Below are 25,330 nucleotides of genomic sequence, written 5' to 3' on the forward strand. Positions count from 1 at the left end.
ACTGATAAACCATTAGCAAGACTCATCAAGAAAAAAGGGAGAAGGCTCAAATCAATAGAATTAGAAATGAAAAAGGAGAACAACTGACACTGCAGAAACACAAAAGATCATGAGAGATTACTACAAGCAACTCTATGCCAATAAAATGGACAATCTGGAAGAAATGGACAAATTCTTAGAAATGCACAACCTGCCAAGACTGAATCAGGAAGAAATAGAAAATATGAACAGAACAATGACAAGCACTGACATTTAACTGTGATTAAAAATCTTGCAACAAACAGAAGCGCAGGACCAGATGGCTTCACAGGAGAAAGAATTCTATCAAACATTTAGAGAAGAGCTAACACCGATCCTTCTAAAACTCTTCCAAAATATAGCAGAGGGAGGAACACTCCCAAACTCATTCTACGAGGCCACCAACACCCTGATACCAAAACCAGACAAGGATGTCACAAAGAAAGAAAAAATATTATTAACATATGCCATACTACTTTTCTATGCAAGTAAATGTGAAGGCAAGTTTTCAATTATAATTTTTTTGAAAATATCAGAGGTAGAATATTAATTTCACTATATGTTCCTCTTTCTCCTAATATAAATCAGTTTAATATTAATTAGGTTTGCTTTTTTAATCAAATGCCAGAAACACAGTTAGAAGATGCTGACCACAATGATTAAGAAAAAAGTCTCAGTAGGTAAAGTAGTAGGATATAAAAAAGAATTTCAAAATATTCTTGTAGAGACCATTGGAAAATATCTAGTTAATTTAGTAAAAAACAAATAAGTAAAATTTGGTCTAGAAAAGAACTATGAACACTAAATATATGTATTCAACTTTTCCCCTTCACTATAGGGATACCCCTATGCATACAGAAATGCCTAGAATCTTTTGGTTGAAATATTTAACTAAAAATCTGAAAAAAAAACTTATGAAAGGAAGAAATTGGTAGCTTACTTCCATCAGTATATTTATAGTCCCTTTGTGCAACAAATAGGCTACAATTTGAATTTGTATAAGCTACTATTTCAAAAAATTTAGATCTATCATGACTGGTGTTTTAGATAATCTACATTAATTAATTTAAATTCCACTTATATAGCCAAAGGTACACTTATTTAAAATAAAAATAGATGAAATCTGGAGCTATACAATAAACCTCTATAAAATATATTAGATATAATATAATAATAATGACTGACTATAGAAAAATAGTATTTAAATGATAAATTTTTCTCAATCATAAAACATGCTCCTGATGATGAAACGAATAAGCACTTATGCAGCAGAATAAGTTTATAGAAAAATTTATATAAATTTCTAAAGTTATAAATATGGTACATTTTCCTATACTTGTATTTTTTTGTTCTGTTGTATAGGCTCTTAATACATGATTATTTATATATTAATATATATTGCTAACTTGCATGTTATAATATATATTATATATATTATAACATGCAAGTTAGTAAAATAATTTGTATCAATTATTGCTTCTTACAACATTCTTTTTCTATATGTTACTGAGGTGTTACTATCTCCTATTAGGATGATTTCAGCAACTAAAAAGAAATATGTTATAATTACCCCATTTATGTTGAAGGGAAGGTGTTTGAACTGACGCTTAGGCTCAATGATGACGTATGGAACAAGGTTCTTTTTATTCATTTTATTCATTTGCCTGCCTGACCCATTATATTGGAGGATGTTTCTTTCCCCTTTTATTCATAAAATAGATGCCAATGGCAGTTAGGTTAATATAGTTCCCTGTTGATGTGCAATCAGAAAGAGAGAATCACTTCCCATGTCTTCTTTCTCTGAAACCCCCTGCAATACTCAATTCTCTCATTGCTCAAATGAATTAGGCCAATCCATCCCTCGCAGATTTATTAATTAAGTGGCATTCATTAATCTCCAGAGTCTGTAAGCCAAGAATATAAAAGTGACAAAATAAAATTTCTCAGTTCATGGAGTTTACTGTTTGGGGAAATCAAATTATTTAAAATATGTATAATACTAGATAGTGATAGGTGCAATAAAGAGGGAGAGAAAACAAATAGGATGTATTTAAAAGTAACAAGCATAAGGAATGCTTTTCTGGATAGGGCTATCATGGATGAACCCTCTGAGAAAGTGATCTTTGATCAGAGACCTAATGGAGCCAAGTGAACCACTGAGAGGACAACAACAATTCCTTATCAACTCTGAGGTAAAGAACTCTGGGAACTTTTTGTCTCACAAACACCCAAAATATAAATCAAGGTCACACACATCCCTGTACATTGAAAGAATTCAATAGGACATTTCTGATCCCCTTTGACATTCCAAACACTACTGATGGTGATCAAGATACTCATTTCACTTTACAAGTTACATAATGCTGGACTCAACTTCCACCTCCTTTACCAGTCTCAGGCTACAGGCCTTATAGAGCAGTAGAATGGCTTACTTAAACAAGTTTGAATTCAATCTAATTAAACATGCTCCATTTCAGTCATCAGTCTAATTTCAAAAGTAGATTTTAATAAAAAGTTTGACTATATTTGATATTTTCTGACAAATTTCAAGCACCTCCCCTCCGGCTTCTCCTCTTGCCCCAGATCTGGGCAAACCAATAAGAAAGCTCCATGTTCCACTGACATAAAGTTCAAATCACTCATCCCTAGCCAGTGTGGAAATCTTCACCCCAGTTGCACAAAGTAAGCACAATAAAACCCAAGCCAGTATCTCTTCCCTACTCTTTCAAGATATTTTTCAGATCTGCTTGGGATCCTGCCCATCTCTCCATAGAACACCCCATTATATGGGTAACAAATCACTTCATGCTCTCTTAGCGCATGTGTGACATTATCCAGAATCAACCTTGTAAGGAGGGTCCATCTGTATCAAAAAAAGATCATACATTAAAAGATTTTTTTGTAAGTTTCTCTATTCCATTTCCCAAATTGGGCTTCTATACTTCTTCATCTCATTCAGTTTTGACTTCTGACAAAATATGTCATTTCTTTTCATTGATGTTGATTTCCATTTAATATACTACATCCTTAAGTAGTTCAATATATCTTTTTCTCTAGAAAACACAGTGTTTACATATTGAATTGCTGACAAAATGAAGCCATTAAAAAAAATTAAAATTCGTTGATAATATGATAGTCCTCAGAATATTTAAGTTAGTCATACTCTTTAAACGCCTTGAAAGTTTCACTGAATATACTCTGTGGGAATTCTTGTTATAAACTACAATTTTCTAAAAAAATTACATTCTTTCTTCCTATTTCCTTACTTGAAATCTATTCCAGGTTTGTATTAAACAATGAAACTTTTTTAAAGCCTTCAGGAATCATTGTTATTTTAAAATTATTTTAGTATTCAGAAAATGTTAATAGTTTCAGAATAGGATCACCTAAGTATTTTTAATGTATAGATAAAAGTCAGGTAAAATGATGATAAATAAATTTTGCTACACAATACATTTTCACTCCACGTTATTACCCAGTGAAGACTACTATCATAGTTTAATATTCTTAGGCAAATCTAACCTTAACTTACATATTTTAAGTGAAGTTAAAGGAGATAGTAATACTTCTTACCTTATCAGTTTATTTCAATTAGCCCAGTAAGTTCAGCAAATATTTAATAAGATAAATTACATGACCAATTGAAATATGAGTTTTGCTCTACTTTGTTTTGTTTGCCTACCTTTGAAAAATTATTCAGCTCTACAACATTCTGAGCAAATACCCCTTCTATTCAGGTAGGTGTCCCTTTCTGCCAGTTGAGACAGTAGGTAAACCAAGTCTATTCTGTGCACAGATTTTTCACTGCATAAAATACCGTCATGATAATAGGTGGTAATTATACACAGAAATCTGTGTTAACGACAGAGCTGTATCTATTTCTGTAATAATTCCTCATCTTTATTGAAAAAAAGAAACATTTGGGTATAGTTGTCACATAAAATCAGTATGCCTAAGTGTCCTCATGTGGGGAGAGTTAATTGTCAGTATCTTTGATATGAATATTACACTCACATAGGAGCCTGAAGAGTCAGATTTAAGTTGACTTGTTTTAAATAATTATAGTTACAACGAATCTATCAGAAAATAAGTACAATTATAAAACCATAAAATGTATTATTATATTTTTATTTTTCTAATGTCTTATATTATTCCTAGTTATCCTGATACAGAGAAATGTTTAGAGGAGAAGACTCTAAAACTGTGACGAATCTAGTCATCATAACAATGACCAGAGAGAGAAAAGAAAGTAGACAAATTTTGTAAACATACTATTTTTAATAAAATATAATCTATAAGGGCAAACATGAATTAAGGATATGATAAAGTATTGATTAAAATAAACCCTACTGTTTCCTTTGTAGTGCATAGATTATTATAAGTGGTTACTTTTTATTTTCCAACTTGGCAACAGTTTAGTACGATAAGCCCAAGAGAAAAGTTAATATATTCAAGATATATTAATATCTGAGTTTGAATATGCAAAGTATTTTTAAAAACTAATATTATAAAATGAAAGTCCTTGAGCATATGCTGACAGATCATTTGTCTATCATCTCATATTGAAAATAGATATTTAAAGGTTAAAGACATGATGGTTTCCCCTAAATCTTCCATAAACATTGACTTATTTTTAAACTCCATGATTTTGCTTCTGAATGTTTCCAAAAATAAAAACAAGAAACAAAAATTTAGACAACATAAAACAATAGTTCAGATGCTAAACTATAAAACATCCTTTGAAAGTGTCTTATATTTAAGGGATTTGGAAACATAAGACCCACTGTGGTTTTCCCATATGCAATGCTGAGACTTTTAGAGATTATCTCAATATAACAAGTACTCTTCTAGGAGCCTACAGACTCTGGTAGGTCAAGAGCATACCTATTTATTTTAATCCTCCCAGAATTCATTTAATTAAGTATTGCTATTCTTATTTAACTGATGTGAAATTGATGTTTAGAGAAGTTAATCGCTCTTACATTCTAAAAAGATATCCCCAAGTAACAAAATTGTAACTGGGCACAGGGGTAGCGTAATGACTGGAATTCAGAGCTCCTGAGCCCTGTGATGTCCTTCCAGGGGTTTCTGATTGCTCTGTGAGAAGCCTAGTTCTCTCCGGTCTATTTCACAACTAGGTTTGCCTGGATTCATTAGTTCTTGTCAATTCCATATTAATTCCCCAATTTATCACACATTTTAAACTGATAAATTACTCATATGTCTGACCCAGAAACTTCTCCTCTGAATTGTGTTAATAAATTGATGGATTAGCTATGTCCACATCTCTCTTCTTTTGCCCATGCCTCTCATGCCTGACCTGAACCTACTACCAACACATCACAAAAGGCTAGAGCTAGGGCCACACAAACAGCAGAATCATGTTGTAATATCATTTCTGTTCCATTTTGAAGGGAACTGTACTTTGAAAAAATTATACTTAGGAAAGTTGCAAATATAGTATAACGGAGCCCTAAGAATTCTTCACCTAGATTCCCAATTTTGCTACATTTACTTTTTACTTTATCTTTCTTTCTCTGAATCCCATACAATGTTGACAGCAAATCACAGTTAAGTGGATGGAAGTGTCCCTACTCCAAAAAAGTTTCCTTAGTTGAAAAAATACTAAGCCCTCCTCAAGAAAAAATTTATTCTTACATACAAATGCCTACAATATTTTGTAACTTTTTAAATGTCATAAAATAAGTAGGCAAATTTTGTCTGCAGAGTGTGAAACAAGGGGCTAGTTATTTAGCTGAGATTACGTTCAGTATAAATAAATGCCCCATTGGTTTTATGTCTTTTATATAGCCCTTGGCAATCATTTTAAAAGAAGACACCTTAATAGTAACAAACTTTTATAGACCTATTTAAAAGGGGTAAATATTAAATTACTACACTAAGATTGACTAATGGAAAAGGTTGATGCCCTTGTTTCATTGGTGTTTTCTTGGAACCTCAGAGTGATGTTTTCTTCATAAAAAAAATATATTTAATCAGTCTCGTGTTGGAAATTAAGCATGAAATAAAAAGGAAAATAAAACTGAAAAGTTTCATTTGACTCTCTAAACCACTTATATGTCAGCAACCCAAATTTATTTTCAAGTGGGCTCAGGTGTATTTAAAAATAAATAAAGCAGAATGCATCATGTGGCAAGTCTCTCCATACTCCACGGAACCACAGGAATATCTGGACTCCAAGAATTACTTGGAAAGCATTGTGATTAAACAGCTAATAAGAGTTGGTTAACTTTTTATTTTTCTATATCAGATGATTTAAAAAATGCACCAACAGGGGCTTCCCTGGTGGCGCAGTGGTTGAGAATAAAAAGTGGTTAACTTTTTATTTTTATTGTGATTAAACAGCTAATAAGAGCTGTTTAATCAGCTGTTTAAACAGTTAAAGAATTTAAAACAAAAACTTCTCACCATTTTTTCACAGGAAACAAAAAGTCCTCAGAGACAGACAGAACAATTAAACCACACATTTGTAGAGAGCAAGACAGTTTGGGGAGAGCTAGAAACGGTTGTATTGACTTTTTTCTTCAAAAAAATCAGCTGAAAAGTTAGCAAAATATTTGGAAGCATTTTTCTCAGGGTAAAAAATCAACTCTAAAAATAACCATGAGTTGAATTAAATATCACATTAACAGAAAATTACTGTCAATGGGTGGCAATAACTAATAATTTAAAAGCATTATTATTGATTTACTAAATATTTTTATTAGACTCTTCACAGTTCTTGTCAAAGAATTACCTTGTACTGGCAAACATTACTCAAGAAAAGTGTAATGAAGAAATTAATGGGTCATTTTAAGTACACCCCTCACTGTTCTGAAGTGAATGATGTGAAAGGTATTTTGGCATAATCCCTAAGTATGTATTCTGATTCCGAAGAAATATATTTAGAGATTTTTTCCCTATTATGCAGTCACAAAAGTAGACATATGTGCATGTATAAATACATGTATGTATGTGCACCTAAACACATAGATAGATAGATAGACTAGACTTATTAGGAACAGATATGTAGGATTTAGGATGCTGACTTAGGCAAAATTTAAAAAAAACTGTACATATCAAAATTAAGGGTGCAAGATATAAAGAAGCAGGTCTGATTCATTAGTGTGCTAGAGCTGCCTTGTATCATTTTGTAAGATCTAACTGTTCTCATCTCTTCCCATCTCAGTGTTCAGTGAGGTAGCTTGAAATCTGTCATGAGAGTATCTGCAGCAGGGAAGTCAGCAAATACTGTAAAATCAGGGATCTTTCCCTGCTACATCTCACTCACCCCAGACAGCTGGTTGTTAAACATTTACCAGCACACCAGTGGTTTAATCCAGCCTCTTTTTTTAGTATGGAAATTGCACTAATTATTTTACTGTTCTCTACCTCACATTTCTCAATTGTCAAGTGGAAATAGCAGTATTTATCTTAAAGCAATTTGGGGACAACTAAAGTTGGTGCATTTTTTTTTTTTTTTGGTGGTACGTGTGCCTCTCACTGTTGTGGCCTCTCCCGTTGCGGAGCACAGGCTCCGGACTCGCAGGCTCAGCAGCCATGGTTCATCGACCTAGCCGCTCCGCGGCATGTGGGATCTTCCCGGAAGGGGCACGAACCCGTGTCCCCTGCATCGGCAGGCAGACTCTCAACCACTGCGCCACCAGGGAAGCCCCTGTTGGTGCATTTTTAAAATCACCTGATATTCATTAGATGCTCAAAATGAGTTGATATGTAAATTTAAAAGTCCTTTAACCACACAGAATTCAGAAGTCATTGTTCAATCTTAAGAATATCAAGCACAACATACTGAGAGAAAAAACACAGCAGGATTTAATTCATAAATCGATACTAAAGGTACAGCTGTACAGTATATACACAAGTGTATATATTGCTACAATTCTAAGTACTGGTCTAAAATGAACCCAGTGCATAGTATTCAACAACATAATAAAATATATTTTGTAATTTAGCAGAAAGTCATAACCCAAAGGGGTTAAATCAGAGGCTCTAAGGATTTATACTAGAGGACCCAAAAAAGAAAAAATGAAATAACATGTTTTTCATTCATACATGTGTTGTTTATGCAAGCAACATAAACAACATAGACATAGACTCAATGTCTATTATATATTAGGCATTACTCTGAATGGTGATAATGCAAAGTATAAAGCATTGAAGTTTTGTAAAACCAATGCCACATTATAGCTCTTGACATACAGAAAAAACAATGATAGCTAACTTTTTTGTATGTTTTTTATTTATGAGATACTACTCTATATATCTTATTACTATTAGCCACATTTTACAAATGAGGAAAATAAAGTAGTAGAAAGTTATTTAGAAGCTGGCAACGTCTGGCTACCATGTTTAAAGAATAAAAAATCTAATTTTAAATCAATAAAATTAAATGTATAATCAAGCACAAGTTTTCTTGTTTCTGTTTTTGTTTTACTGTAGATTCACATGCTCTTATAAGAAATATAATTGCAAGAGATTCCATATATCCCTTACTCAGTGTCCCCCACTGTAACATCTTGCATTAGTAAAACATCACAACCAAGAAACTGAGGTTGATACAATCCATCCACCTTACTCAGTTTTCATCAGTTTTACATGCAAACGTGTGTGTGTGTTTGTATTTAGTTCTATGTAGTTTTAACACATGGATATTTGTGTGACCACCATCACAGTCAACATACAGAATAATTCCACTACAACGATGGTTTGCGCTGCACTTTCACAGTCACAGCCACATCACTTCTGCCCTCCCTCCCTAATCCCTAGCAATCACTAATCTGTTCTCGATCTTTACCGTCTTGTTATTTTAAGAAGGGTATATGAATGTAATCACATACAGCTAAACTTTTGAGATTCTTTTTCACTAGGATATTTCTCTTTGGATCCATCCAAATAGTATCTTGCAGCAATAGTTTTTATTTCTGAATTGTTTCTCATGGTAGAGATGTATGACAGATTGTTTATACATTTATCAATTGAAGGACATTTAAACATTTAGCTTTTATCCACTACAAATAAAGCTTCTATGAACATTTGTGTACAGGATTTTGTATGAACATAAGCTTTCATTTCTTTGGAATAAATGACCCAGAGTGCAATTACTTGATTGTACGGTAAGTGCATTTTTAGTTTTGTAAGATACTGTCATACTCTTTTCCAGAGTGACTATAATATTTTGCATTTCCCTAGCAACAATGTAGGAGTGATCCAGTTTCTCCACATCCTTGCCAGCATTTGCTGTTGTCAGCATTTCTTATATTTAGCCATCATGATAGGTTTTTAGTGATATCATATTGTGGTTTTAATTTGTGTTTCTTTAATGACTAAAGATGATAAACATCTTTCATGTATTTATTTGCCACCTGTACACAATGCTTTATTGCTATAGGATTGGGGCAGTAGCTCAGCTCCCCAATGGGCCCCTTTGACATGAGGGGAAGACAGGGATATAACTGCAGTCCAACTAGCCCCACATCCCACCACTTCATTCTTTTTTGATGCCAAATGAATATGGAGTCTCAGCTCCCCACTGGAGCCTCCTGACACCAGCGGGGGACTGGTGAAGTACAGTGGTGCCTGGCCCTACCTCATCCTGGATCATTAAGTTTTACTGTTTCCAAGTTGAGGATGGGTGGCACAGAGGCTAAGATCTCCAGTGGACCCCACTGGTACTATCCTGGCAAGGGAATCTGAAGAATTGCCTGCTTCCACTAAGAAGTGTTGGAAGAACAACTGTCTTCAGCAATACTGACACTATCTTGACAGGGGAATTGGAGTGCTGTCTGCTTCTGGCAGGAGAGGACAGAAGATTAGATTCCTGCTTGGCTCCACTGATACCACAGAATGGGAGTATAGCTGCAAGGCCCCCTGCTTCATTAGCCATCTGATTGGGATGAAAGATCACTTCCCCTCTCAGCCCCACTGAAACCACTGGGAGAGGAGGGTTGGTTTTTTCATTGGTGTTTTATTCGAGTAGGATGAGTACTGACAGAAGAGTTTGTTGTTGTTAGGACACCCTTTTCCCAGTCTTATGGTTAAGAGGAACTGACTTTTCTTGGAGCTCTTTTTGTGTCTGTCTGTTGGAAAATCTGGATTGGAAGCTTCCGCAGAACCCCATTCAGTGACATTCACCCTCATGACATTCCTCCAATCCCAGTCTCCAGGTTGTCCCTCTTTAACTTCTACCCTTCATAGTCTCTCTATGTTTATTTGTTGTGTTATACCCAGCACTTTTATTTCATTTTGTCAGTTGTAAAAGAGTGGAACTGGAAAAAATGTGGCCACACCTTGGCTGAAATCCACACAGGGTTATGTAGATTAATGAGGAACAAATTTTTAAAAATCCATTTTAAAGATTAATACCAACACCATATTTTCTTTTAAAATTAATACTTTCAAGTTAGTATTATAACTTGTAGTTTATATTTTCCTAGATATTAAATACCAAATCATTTTTTCTGCATATCAAGGCATTTTCTACAATTTTACAGTAAAAAGTATCTATGCAAATGGCTCACATCTGAACAGTAGGTATTGAATAAGAACAGAAATATTCTACCTCTATAAAGATATTTTGAAAAACACTTTAAAATTTAGTTGAGCTAATTCATTTAATATTTTATAGTTTGTAATATATTTAATAAATTTCACAACTACTCAGTTATATAACTTTTTCATTTTTCATATCCCCAGATATTATTGATTATCCAATTTCCTTAGTATTTTAGTAGGCTTAAAACATTAAGCAACACAGTTCAGTTAATAAATGTCAAATGGTCAGGGACTCTTATTATGATAATCTGAAATTACTTATCCTGGAGAATGCTTATTATTAAAAGTATAATATCAGGTTGGAAATCATTTTTCACTATTAATCTAATTATATCTTGTAGTATTTGAAGAACTAGTAAATCTGAAATTTATGCTTTTATAGGTATTTAGCATATAATATTTTTATTAATTATATACCAGGGTAGACCTGGTAATATACTATAAATTATAAACCAAAATAGTATGGTTTAATATTTAATGAAAAATCTGAAAATAGTTATTTTACTATATAACAATAAGAAGATGATTTAATAATCTTTGTTAAAAATATTCCATAGTAGTAATATGCTAATTTGAGGAGAAATAAAACAATTTAATGAATAAAGTTATCATTACTATTGGATAATAAAGTTATTGTTGCACACATTCCCTAATTCAAATTTCCTTAAAATATACCATCTAGTTATCTAGTGGCAAAATTACAAGTTTTAATTCAGTGTTTTTTTGCAAGCATCATCATTATCAGGCTGTGATAAACAGCAACGACAACAAAAAACAACTTAAAGTTTAAACTGAACATCTTACTTTGGAAAAACAACTTTCTGGGAAATTTTTCAAACACTCAGTTATTATTAACTTGCACCTTAACAAATAAGGTGAACTCAAAAAACGGAGGAGTACTGTGAAGTCCTGTGACTTTGCTATTTATGAGAAACACTTGTATAAATGCTATAACATATGCTCATTTTCATCACCTAGAAATAAACATTATCTTTCATGACTGCTATATAATTATACTATATATAAATATATATTTGATATACTCATGCTCTTGGGTTTCTGTTTCTTATAAATATAAACAGGATAAAATGTTTTCTAAACAAATAGAAAGGAGCAGAGAGAGGTTGACATTAAAAACATAATTGGAATAGTGTGGAAAATAAGACAATTTAATGTCTTCTTACTTCCAGCTTTCTTTTTATACAGTTTAAGTAGATACTCTACACTGATTGCCAGAAATACATAGTGATACTATTCAGATTTCCTTATCATCTATTTCAAAAACTTCCATACCTTAAAAATTCCTTTTTCTTTTTTTTTCAATCTGACTTATAAAATATCTCTGGATCCACATACATTTCACATTCCTCAAATTCACAATCCAATCCCCATTTCCTCATTTTCAATATATTATCTAAAAAATCGGGTTTGTCTCTCACGGTTGATTACTCAATTCCCAGCCTTTCCACCTCAAAATGCCTTTGTGTCTTTATTCTTTGTCTCCACTGTAACATGAGGAGGAAGCATACTTCCTCCTCTTCCCTTCCCAAAGTTACTATCTTTCTTAATTCTATTCCCTCCATATTTCTCAGAACCTTAGCTCTGTCAAATTTCCCAATGCACTTTATAGCATCAAGCTCTGTGTCTATAATGCCTTCACTTGGATTTAATCTTTATAGAAACAACAATAGCACACTATAACAAAATAATACACTCTCCTTGATAATGGTATCCAATGGTTTCTCTATTTTCTCCCAATCCATCAGACATACTCTTCCTAAATTATTTCTGATAAGCAAAATCTAAAATATCATACAACTATTTGACCTTGAATTTTTATTTCAATTTTTAGGCGATTGCTCTTTTACACATAAATGAAATAAAGTACTATTCGGAGAATTCTGGCTTTGTGCCTATTTTCCCCTTCCTATGCCCTCCCTCCAAACAAAGCTTTTATGTTTTTAATTTATAAATTGTTCATCAATTTTTTTTTACTTTGAAAGTGTGTATATGTGTATGTGATAAAATACTATATTATTCTCCCCCACAATGGTTTTTACTTAAAAGTTTTATCCCAGTGTTAATACCATAATAAAGGATTTTTCAACCTTGGCACTACTGACATTTGGCGCTGGATAATTCTTTGTTTTGCGGGGCTGTCCTGTACATGGTGAGATGATTAACAACATCTCTGGCCTCTACCAACTAAATGTCAGTAGGAACCCCAAGTTGTAACAAACAAAAATGTTTTCAGACATGTTTTGGGCATGGGCAAAATTACTACCAGTTGAAAACCACTGAGAAAGGAATATGTAAAAGATATCTCTCATTTCTTTTTATAGCACTTATTCTTGAGGATGCACCACCATTTGTTAACTAGTCCCTTATTGGTGAACGTTTTGGGTCGCTTCCCATCTTTGTTATTGCTAATAGTTCTACAGTTAATAATAGCTTATCATATTTTAAGGTGTTTTTAGAATTGATTTTTAGAAGTAAGACTACTAAATTAAAAAAAATGTAACTGTGTAATGTCACTAGATGTTGCCAAAGTACCCTTAATTTGCATTCCCACCAATCATGTATGGGTCAATAAATTTTGAATGATATACCTTTATTGAGAAAACAATCACCTATTTGCTACTTGATTGAAAACAGTCATCCTTCATCCTGATTAACTCCCTTTCTTTCTTGTCACACTTTGGTGAATATATTGTTTATTTCCATATTTTGGTATTCTCATTGATTTAGTATTTTAATTTATAGCTAATTACTGAAAATATATTGTTAGAGTCTATATTAATGCTAAAATAAGAAAGTTTAGTTCTACAGACAAAAAAATAAAGCCATTAGGAAAACTGAACAAAATAAAAAGTACTCATACCAACTGCATCTCCCAATTGTAGCTTTAAAACAGACAAAAAATATAGAGCATCCAATTCATTTTGGACTCATCTATTACCTCACTTACCTTTTCCTTTATTCGTTTTGTCACAAAGAGAAAAATATACTAGATGCCAAAAGTGTAAACAATAAATAAGAGGGTCTAGACAGAATTTGTACCATAGAAAACCTATAAAATTATAATTGGGATGCATTTCAAGTTATAATATGTCCTCATGTTTTAAGTTTTTCATTATCATTTTATGGTTATATAATATAGTGTCTCTGTCTGAAAGTTCTTGAGATTTCCACCACAAGGTCTCATTTAATGAAAATTTCACTCACCCATTTACACAGGGTTATTTTAATGTGGAGCAAGTCTAGTAACCTTTACTATAACCAAAGGCATTTCAAAAGAAATTAGGAATTCTTACTTACACTTTTAAAACAAAATGAAGCAAAATATTAAAACTCTAACACTGAACAAAATTAAGAATCACTTTTACTCTACAGGTTTTCCTAAGAATCAGTATTTTAACTAATATAAATTTAGGTTCAATTCAGAAAAACAAAAAAAACCCTATAGGATTTTAAAATAAGAACATCAATATAAGAAATTGGTAATGTGGGATGGAATAGCTAACAGGACAGAGAATGGCTTGAACACTCCTATACTTGCAAGGAGACAGTGACTAATCATGGGCTAAAGGAACAATGGGAGAAATATGTGGAAACTGGACCAAGAAGCCTGGACCTTTTGGGGGCTGATGTACCCCAGCTATACGAGAAGCTGCTTAGAGAGAGCTGGAACTCTGTAGGAATGTGTTCTCCATTGGCAGCTAGAGACACAGAGCATAGAGCAACTCCTGGAGATACAGGGACAAAGAGAATACCTGTGATTTTCCATTCTTCCATCTCCCAATCTCCTACAAACCAATGCCTTTTTTTTTTTAAGATCTTTATTGGAGTATAATTGCTTTATAATGGTGTGTTAGATTTTGCTTTATAACAAAATGAATCAGCTATACATATACATATATCCCCATATCTCTTCCCTCTTGCATCACCCTTCCTCCCACCCTCCCTATCCCACCCCTCTACGTGGTCACAAAGCACCGAGCTGATCTCCCTGTGCTATGAGGCTGCTTCCCACTAGCTATAAGTTTTACATTTGGTAGTGTATATATGTCCATGCCACTCTCTCACTTTGTCCCAGTGTCCTCAAGTGTGCTCAAGTCCATTCTCTAGTAGGTCTGCATCTTTATTCCCATCCTGCCCCTAGGTTCTTCATGACCTTTTTTTTAGATTCCATATATATGTGTTAGCATACCGTATTTGTTTTTCTCTTTCTGACTCACTTCACTCTGTATGACAGACTCACTGGTCCCAGGTGGAACCTTCAGTGATCCACTTGTTAAACACAGTGGAACCAAGAAAGGATAAGAAAAATACCTGAAACCAATGAGGCAAACGACTTGCACACAATTTCTTCTCATTCTTGTTATTAATGGTCATTAATCAACAGAGAACCCCTAACTAATTGAGAGGTAGCTTTTTTGTTGCTATTCTTTTGTAGCTTTTAATGTAATTTAGGGGTTTTGTTTTTTCTTGCTGTGACATTACTCTGTATACTTTTTTTTACTGTGACATCATCATTCTGCAAAAAAATGCTATGAGAAGAGGTATGATGTTTCTGTTCTGTACACGGCTGTGTCCTCAGTACTTAAAAAGACCCTGGCTCATATTAGTTGGTCAACACAGTATGGTAAATAATAGATGAATGATTATATCCCAATTTATTAGAGAACAAGATCATGGGCAAAATATAACACTCTGAAATTTAACTATTGTTCTGGATGGTTTGGTTTCTTATTTGAAATTTGAAACTAATATTCCAATGAGGATGAACGTCACGTGATCAGAAGATACATATGACATGTACATTTCTCAACATTTTAAATACCAAACAATATTTTGTTTCTATATTTATATCATCTTCATTTACCTCAATATATATTTATCAAAATTTATCCAAAATACATTTCTGAATCAAACTTTCTAAGTATGTCCTTATCCTTTATTGTATTACGAGGAATTTAAGATTCCATCTAAAATTTTGATGTCATACAATGTCATACATGTCATACATGATACTTAAATAGCTGAGTTACCAACAGATGATCCATAAGACAGCTGACTGTTCTCATTATAACTAAATAATGTTAGAAAGATAATTAAGGTTATTGTATTCTGAAATATATACCGAGGATAAAAGAAAAAATTACTTACATAGATTTACAGATTACACTAGAAAGATGAAGAAGACATCCACAGAAAGAGAAAATTTGATATTTTCTAAATGCTTCAGGTAGAACAATTAAAACAAATAGCAACTTAATCATTAAGTTACTGAATTTACAGAATATGTGAAAATATTTTGACATAGGAGGACTAAGAACAGACTCACTGTAATATGTCCTCAGAAGTGATGTGTGTATTTAACACAATTGTGTCAACCATGTTTAATTGAACTCAATCATATTTGAATTAATTGATTGATTACCTCTCATAAAGCTATAGTTCTGAATATCAAGTTTGGTTTTACTGTCCATGACAGCAAGACATTTTATAGCAAATGCAATGTTGAACAAAATGTGATATTCCATGACAATACTTTTTTCCATTACCTCTCAGAATATTTTGGAACAGTGTTCTTCGACCACAAACAATTTAGGAATGTTTATATTTGCCTTTTCTTTGCATTGTTGCAAAGGCATGGGGCACAAATATGCATAATTAAGATAGTTCAATTTAAAATATATTCAGTTTCTCTCCATTACATATTCAGCTAGAATAATTATATGGCTAATTTGACATTTATTTAGATATCTGTCCCCAAGCAATTAGTAGTCATCACAATGATTTGAACAGCAATTCAGCTGCATTTAAAAAAAAAAAACCTGTTGTAATTATTTAACTCGATCTGACTACAGAATCTCAATATTAATCTAATTATAGAGGAAAAGGACTGTTTGAGATAGACTGTTAGTCTCCAAATAATATTTAGGTCAAATACTAAAAAATGTAAATATGTAAAAACCTAATTATAATTACAACTAGTTGATTCACCTTTGACTTTGACATCCATATCATACAAGAGACGGAGTAAACTTTAGAGTTTAGCTACTGATATAATGAGAAGTTATAATTAATTTGTTTCTCAGTTTGACTGAATCCTCACAGACATTCCTACCAGTAACTCAGCTCAGTTTTTCCAGCTTAAAATGCTTCTTTGGTCAGAGTACAATCTATTCACTTCATACTATCAACAAATAATTTTTGAAAATAATTCAATTGTCCTTTAGGGAACAGCTTGGTACTCATTCTTGCTCACAAAATTGACATTTTCTGTTCTATTCTTGTTTATCAGAAGGCAGATGACTTCCTGACTCACATTCTTACAAAAAATATAACAAAGAACAAATTATAAAGTAAATCAACCAATGTTCTTTACAAATGCAGCTACTGTAACCTGACTCAAAATTATATTAGCATATATTCTGACATATAAAATACTGAATCAATCGGACCATATATAATATGTATACAGAAAATCTTTTGTTAATGCATTTATTATTTTTATTTAAATTATATAACAGTAAATTAAAAAATAAATTTCCCCATTATCCTATATTTATCTTATAACCCTTAATTATCCTATCATCAGTAAGTTACTAAATGTTATATTTTCAAGAATTTTTTATGTTTCCAACCTTAAGTACTGCTGAAGATAAATCTCAAATCACATTAGTTTGTGACTACTTTATAGTAGTTCTCAATTGTCTTCAAGCACTCATATGGCCAGAAATCATCCATAAAAAACAAAACAAAAAATTAAATAAAAAACAAACCATGACTTTCCTAGGCTTTTAAAAATTTACAGAAGAAATACAAATGGCCAAGATAATATGTGAAAGGATGTTCTCCCTGACTAGTATACAAAGAAATGAAAATCAAGTTTACATTGTGACATAATCCCTTTTTAAAACTTGTAACATTGTAGAAAACTACCCCCAGCCTGTTGAGAGTACAGGGAACATTTACTATCTTTTATTGCTGGTAACAGAATATAGCATACTGACACTCCTTTGGAGGTACATGCAGTTTGAAGACTTAAAAAAATATTTATACTCTGACATAGCAGTTCAAACCTTAGGAAGTGACAATAAAAATAGGTGTGGTTTACCTGAAAAATGTTTGTTATGTTATTCATTATAATATTGTTTATAATTAAAGTGAATATGAATATACACCATTTTTATTTTCAAAAGCATCTCAGTTTATACTATAATTTCCATGGCCACCTTATTTATAATAATGCTTTTAAAATCCAAAATCACTTTAATGTCCAAACAGAGAGTCTTGGTTCAGAAAATGTTGATAACACGTTCAGAGTAATTCAAAGTAGCTACTAAAATAGCTATATTGTGTCATAAAGAAAATAGTAATATAGGCTAAATTATCTTTTAAATGTACATGTTTATATGGATATAAAACATGTCTAGATTATCTTTTTAAAAGTAAAAACTGTGGTTAATTAATGGTAGAATTATTAAAAAATAAGGCCTTTTTATTAATATGCATTTTCCATTTTAATTAACTTCACTTTTTAAAGCTAATGTCATTTTTTAACAAAGAAAAGTTAGAATACTACTTAAAAATATTGGCTGAGTAGGTTAGTATCATTAATAGTTGAGCTTAATAATGGTTTGCTCTATGAAAATTAAACTTTGATGAGAGTTAATAGAAAATTATTTGTATTCCATCCTGAGTTGGTGATTTGAGTACCAAATAGCTGATGTTAACTTATGTTTATATCAATTCACAAAACATTCTTTTATTTAATACATGCTGTACTTACTTTACCAAACCAAAAGGAAATCAGAATTCAAAGAAGAATAAGCCAGACCTATGTTGATTCATTCTGATATAAGGTTTTGAAAGACATCATGATTGAAATAACATTTAATTAAGAAATAGAGGATACACCCTCACACACACACACAAAATAAGGAAAAATATATGTGTGGAAAACAACTTGGGCATGGATATAGAAAAGTACAAAGTTATCTGTAGGAATATTGCAGGTTTGAAATATAGACTGTGTTTTCAGGATACGGGAAGGAGTAAATTTAGCTAATCTTGGTTAGATTGCAGAGAATGCTAAATACATTCTAATAATTATATAAAGGAAAATATGGAGCTTGGTTAGAAGGGTGGAATATAAGCAGAGATGATTTAATTAAGATGGATCAGATTTCTTGAATATAATGGAGGAAACTGAAACCTGGGAGTCTATTTGGGCAGCCTTTTAGACTTTAGGCAAGTGTCAATGAGACCCTAAACTAGGAGAGTGGAAATCAAAGGAAGGATGTTGGTTTCAGGGGCAATGAATGGATGGACTACGAGATTTTATAACAGACTGGATTTTGGAGATTGGGGGGTGGGGAAGAGAAACCAAAGCTCGCCTCCAGTGTCTAAGTTTAAGAAGTCACATGAGAATGTAGAAATGATTTAGTGTTTGCAATCACAAGAATGAGAAGGAATTGTAAAGAAATGCAGAAATCTGTCCCAAGAATGAGATAGTTTAAAACATAAAATTATATTAAAGAGAGCATAGACTGAGAAATGCTGGAACAAGACAGCCAAGTATTGAAAATAATAGTTACTCAATTTTAGAACCAGTAGTATGCCCCTCAAAATAAATTCTGAAGTCTTTTGCATTCTATTTGTTTTCGAACTTTAGAAACCTGTTATTGAGAAATAAAGGAAATTAGGTTGGTCAAATTAATTGAAGGTTTCTTTAAAAGCACCTAATGCAAAATTTTTATGTAATGCTACCTCTAGCACTGATATTTCTAATAATCTAGCATGTCAAGATTTATTTAACCTCATTTAGAGTGCATCACTGTATACTTCAAAGACATTTCTATCACTTTTTGTGTTTCAATGTAATACAGACTATTCTGACAGAAAGGAATGACTCACTTTTTCTGGTTACTGAATCTCTCATGAGTCAGAAAGTTGATAGAGGAATGAGTAAGTGGAAAGTAGTCTGAACTTTGGATCTTATAATTTTATTATTGTTTTCAGTTTCTTCTGTTGAGCCTGAGAACTTTCTCTAGGATATTTCTCTTAGAAACTTTGATGTTCTGGTGTATTGAATGTCTTATTCTTTTCATTTCACTAAAATTGTCCTGCCAAGCTTTTAATTAAAAAGCTTCCAGTTTTTGTTTATGTTTTCTTCCAGTCTTGTATACTTTTAATGGTGATAATCATATATGCAACTTCTATGCCTTGATCAGAATACTTGGAATTCTTAGTCGTTAACATCTCAATATGTTTTTAATTTGGCATGCTTACTGTATTTTAGATGCTTTACTTGGACATTTTCTAATGTACCTGGAGTTCCATTCTTAGTTATAAAAGCACAGGAATAAGTATTCTTTATTGTGCATTCAAATATCCTTTCATAAATTTATTATTTTTTCACACTGGATCCCTATTATACAGGATATAGTCTAAGCAACATTTCAATAATAGTTTTTTAAAATCTATATGTTTTCTTTTTGTTAGACAAATTAGTGCCACAAATTTTGAACTTAAAAATCACATAAGGTGTGTTCTGTGAGGAAAGATTAATTTGGAAATTTTCCAGGAACATTTTGTCATTAAGCTTGGATGCAAAGTTCCAAATGGCTCCTATCTTAAAATATCAACTTCCTTGATGGCATTGGAAGTTAGTCATAACTATATATAATGATATATAAAAACAAACACAATTATCATTCTATTTGGAATAGCACAGACTATATTATACCTAAAGAAGATTTGACCATAGTGTTTTTATATATAATATTGCACTGTAATGAGAAAAATACAAAGTGTATGCTTTGGCATGGAATTATATAAAAAGTATATGTATGTTAATTAAAAATATAATCAACTAAAATGACATATTTGTAATAAAAGGTCTTAAACTGAAAATATAGAGAAAACTTGACAGTGGTGGACTTTGGTGTGTGACTGATAGAAATGACGGGGTGAGGAACAAATGATGCTTTGTCAAAATTAAAAATTACAATTTAATATTTCAAAGTTTATATATAAATATATTCTTTTAGAGTCTCTAAGTAAAAAACAAAATTTTAAATTACATATTTTCTTTTAATCAAATTTAAGTAGTATGTATCTGAGAATCAAGTTTTATATGAGTAACAGGTCTAATATAATATATTCTTAAAGGGATGTAATTTTACATGAAATATGACCAAATATCTCATTTTGATTTTAACATGACATCAATTTAATATGGAAGGAATTTACAAACTATATTTTACTCTCATTAAATCACTGACTTTTCAATTAATTTTGAATCACTGTTTTCTGAAACCATATCCATGAAAACTCATTACTTTGGGGCTTTGCAGTAAATTATTATACAATTCCTTAATCTCAAATTCCAAAATTTCTTTATATTACATATTGATTTTCATCAAAATAAGACTGAAAATAGTAATACATTTTATAATATCATGAATTTGATCAACAATATTGTCTCTAATAATCATAAATCCTGTTCAAATAAATCACTAAACCTATATTAAAATGTACACTTTCTTATTTCTCATGTTCTTTTGATTCTAAAGATTTGATGTGATATAATTTTACTGATGCATATTTTTATTCAAATATATATGAATTAAAGCATTTTCATCTATGTACTTACTCAAAGTAGAATATGCCATGAATGCTGTACTTAGTTATATCTCTGTCACTTTAATTTTTATAATTTTTTCTATTTTGTTTCTTAAGAATTTTAATGATTTTTCCCTATAGAACCTATTGTTTTGTATAAGTTATAGTGTAATGGCTAATAGTTTGGGTTCTTGAATTAAACAATCATTCAAATCTTGCCTCTGCCTATTAATAACTATGTAATCTTTAAAAGACATTGTGATAATTAAATAATTCCTGTGAGATATTTAATATAAAACATCAGTTTCAGTAAGCATGCAATCAATGCTAATATTGATATTACTTTTAATCCATGAGTATAATTTTCACTTAAAATTGATATTTTTCTCTATAATGAGTTATTCATGCTACATGTATACCTAATTAGTGGTTACATTAAGGTAAAGACAAAAGTGACATTATTTAGAGTATAGGAAGCGCTGAATGACTACTTTTAAAAACAATTATTTAACAAAAATACTGTAGGATATGCAAGGAAAACCATTAGAATTGTGCTTCATTGTTTGTTTTTAATCTATCTAGATCAGATGAGACACTGTCTTTCATTTTCCTTCAGAATTTCTAAATGTTTACATGACTAGGGTTAGAATGAGAAACAAACACTTAGCATAGCAGCAAGGACAATTAAATAGCTACCATTTTGCTAGTCACCTGGGAGATTATTGAAAAGTATGACGTTGGATAAAAGTTTTATTTATAAAACAGAGATATCATTTTGCTCATCTCTCAACCATATCAGTGTTATTTGGCTCTTGATCTGGCTTTGGTTTTAATGCCGGCAATATTTATATGATTTCCTTATCCTGTCTTTCGGCCAGTTGGAGGATTTTTTTCTTGTTAACAATCAGCTTTTCCTTTGGCAGATCTCTGGGGCAAAAGATTGGAGCTCGAACTGGTGTGGATAGAGAGATAACAGTTGACAGAGAAACAGCCTATACTTGTTCATGCCTGAAATGTGCACAATTAGATGAGGACTGTACCTGGTTCCTTAAGGCATTATTTCCTTCTTAGGGTAAATCATATAATTTCTGCAAGTCTTGATGGCAGCTTCCTAAATAAAGAAACTAACAGGATTTTAGTTGTGACTGCTTATCATCTCTTGTGTGACTTTGGACAATTACTTAACCTATATAAGAATCAACATTCTCACCTGTAAATGAAGTAATTTGGGATAAATGATCTGTATATTCTTTTCTAGATCCGAAGTTCTATGAATTTAAAGAATGGATTAAAGGGCTGCTCTTATGCCCTAATATGCTCATTGGTTTCTTTGGTCCTATTCTAAGAAATACTTATATAAAAAATAATTCTTGAGCCTCACTAATAGTTGTTCAGTTTTTCATAGGGAATGAACATGCAAGTTCAGTGCATAGTAAATTATGACCCATATTCACATTTCCTTTCCTCAATTCTCTTAGGGACTTTTAGTATATGTATACTAGCTCATCTTGTATATGAGAAAAAAAAGACAATAGGACTCATCAATCTAAGTGGGTTTTGTATGTGTGTGTGTGTAATATATATATTTTTTATATATCCTTATAATATTAATTTTTATGCAGAATAATATTTTGCAAAATTTTTACCCTTACTCCTTCTTCAAATAACAGACCTCAGCCCACCAGTTTTCTCCTAACTACCTCCACAAAGCAGTATCCTGGGGGCAACAAAACAAAAGATGTCAGACAAATCCTTCCAAAAAATTTTCTGCTAAAATCAATGAGAGAAAACTTCTGGACTCTGAAATTATGATATCGAAAAAACATGACTCTGTTTTCTGTTCATTGCTCAGGTCGTTGTTTCTGACAGGACATTTGTGGAGTGTTAAAGAATGAGAACAACAAAAGAGAAGAGCTGGAAGAAGGGACAACGAAGATGGTTCTGATAATCACTTTTAAGCCCCGGATCCAGTTTTGCTTGAAAACAATGGTATCAACCTTTGTTCTTCCATGATATAATGAAAACAAATCAGTTTTTAAAGTTTATTGATTATTTTTTAACATAACTTAATTTGGGTTACATTTCCAATAACTAAAGGAGTCATAATTTTCCTGAATGTGTATATTTGAATGTATATCAGGTATAAACCTTATTTAAAAGTGTAATTTGTTACCTTCAGTCTTTCAATCCATATGAGCACATTTAAAAGAACAGTTGGTGGAACAATTATCTACTTGGAGAGCAATCTTAAAATGCTAGTTTAAATGACCAAGTACCTACTATATGTAGGAGTAGAAGAAACAATATATATTTATATATTATTTTTCAAGTAGCTCAGTGTGGAAAAAATCAATCCCCTGTACTGTCTTACACCTTTAATAAATTTAAACTTTTATTCAAAAGAATGGAAGACCAATAAAGTATTAATATAGGAAAACTTTTCTACTCTCCACAAGTGAATACAGATCATGAAGCTTTTGTGGTAATGAAAAAAATATGTTTTCCTAGTTACATAAATCACATACTCCTTCAGGAAAGAGAGACATACCACTATTTACTAGTTTAAGATCATTCTCTACATCGGTGATTAATTGTTATTTCTTGACTACACCATAATAATAAAAACTGCTTCAAAGAAATTACAGTAAAATATGTTGTACACTTTCATAATATAGTAATTTGAGAAGGTAGATTCAACTGTTCACTGAATGCTCTCCCAGGTTGATAGTACCATATATCTAAATATATTTCAAAGACAGCAAACACATTAATTGATATGGTGAATATCATTATTGATATTGATATTGATAAGTGAATATGCTCTCAGAGAAATGCAAAGAGGACTGTATGTTAATATTAGAGAATATTTATTCTGCTTTCCATCTGTGACTGTTTTCTTGAAGAGTCTGTATCTTTATCCACATGAGTAATATACTTAGACTTCATAAAACAAAATATCTTTTTTATCATTTACCCCTCTATGTGCCTTTGAAATAGAATATTAATTATGACTCTTTCACAAGACAGTTTTAAAACTGATGAATCTGATTTTTCAATATTTAAAATTTATAGTTTATCCCAATAATATTTGATATAATTTAATATTGAGGAATTATGATGATAATTCACAGATTATATTTAAGAAAAGAAATTACATGTGTCAAAGGTTAACAAAGGAATTTATAGTTAGAATAGTTGAAATCAATTAACTAGGATGAATGAAAAATGGATTACTAAACATCCAGCTAAATTTTAAAAAATTACGGTCACAATGTGCTAGAAGATCAAATTATTCATAGAAAGTTTGTTAAAAATAAGATGGCCTGTAAGATTAAAAAACATGCAGTCTAATGTAGCAGTTTTGAGAGAAGAAGAACTGGATGATTACAATTTAGAAACTCTGTCATATTTTTTTATCAAGAAGGGTGCTCTGAAATTACTATAGTTCCTATTTCCAAAGAATTTCATCACACGAAATAGAAACCTCAACCCCATTAAGCAATTATTCACTACTCCTCCCTACCACTACCCGTTGATAACTACTAATATGTTTTCTGTCTTTATGAATTTACCTTTTATACATATTTCATATAAACGGAAGCATACAATATTTGGCCTTTGACGTTTATTTTCTTTTACTTAGCATAATGTTTTCAGGGGTCATCATGTTGTAGGAAGTAGGAGTATTTCACCCCTTTTTATTGTTGAATAATATTCCATTATATACTATGCTACATTTTGTTTATCCATTTGTCAGTTGATTAATATTTGTGCTGTTTCTACCTTTTGGCTATTGTGAATAGTGTAGCTTTGAACACTGTTGTATAAATGTACCAACAAAAGCTTACAATTCTTTAAAGTATATACTAGAAGAAAAATTGCTGTGTTGTACAGTAATTCTATGTCTCATTTATTGAGAAATCAAACTTTTCTAGAGTGGCTGCACTATTTTACATTATTATTAACAATGTAAGACATTTCTAATTACTCCACATTTCCACCAATATATCTTAGTTTCTGTTGTTTTATTTATTTATTATTATTTTTTTTTATTTTATTTTTTGCATTACACGGGCCTCTCACTATTGTGGCCTCTCCCATT

This window comes from Neophocaena asiaeorientalis, unplaced genomic scaffold, assembly GCF_003031525.2.
Source record: "Neophocaena asiaeorientalis asiaeorientalis breed wild unplaced genomic scaffold, Neophocaena_asiaeorientalis_V1.1 scaffold24, whole genome shotgun sequence".
In the NCBI taxonomy this organism is placed as follows: Eukaryota; Metazoa; Chordata; class Mammalia; order Artiodactyla; family Phocoenidae; genus Neophocaena; species Neophocaena asiaeorientalis.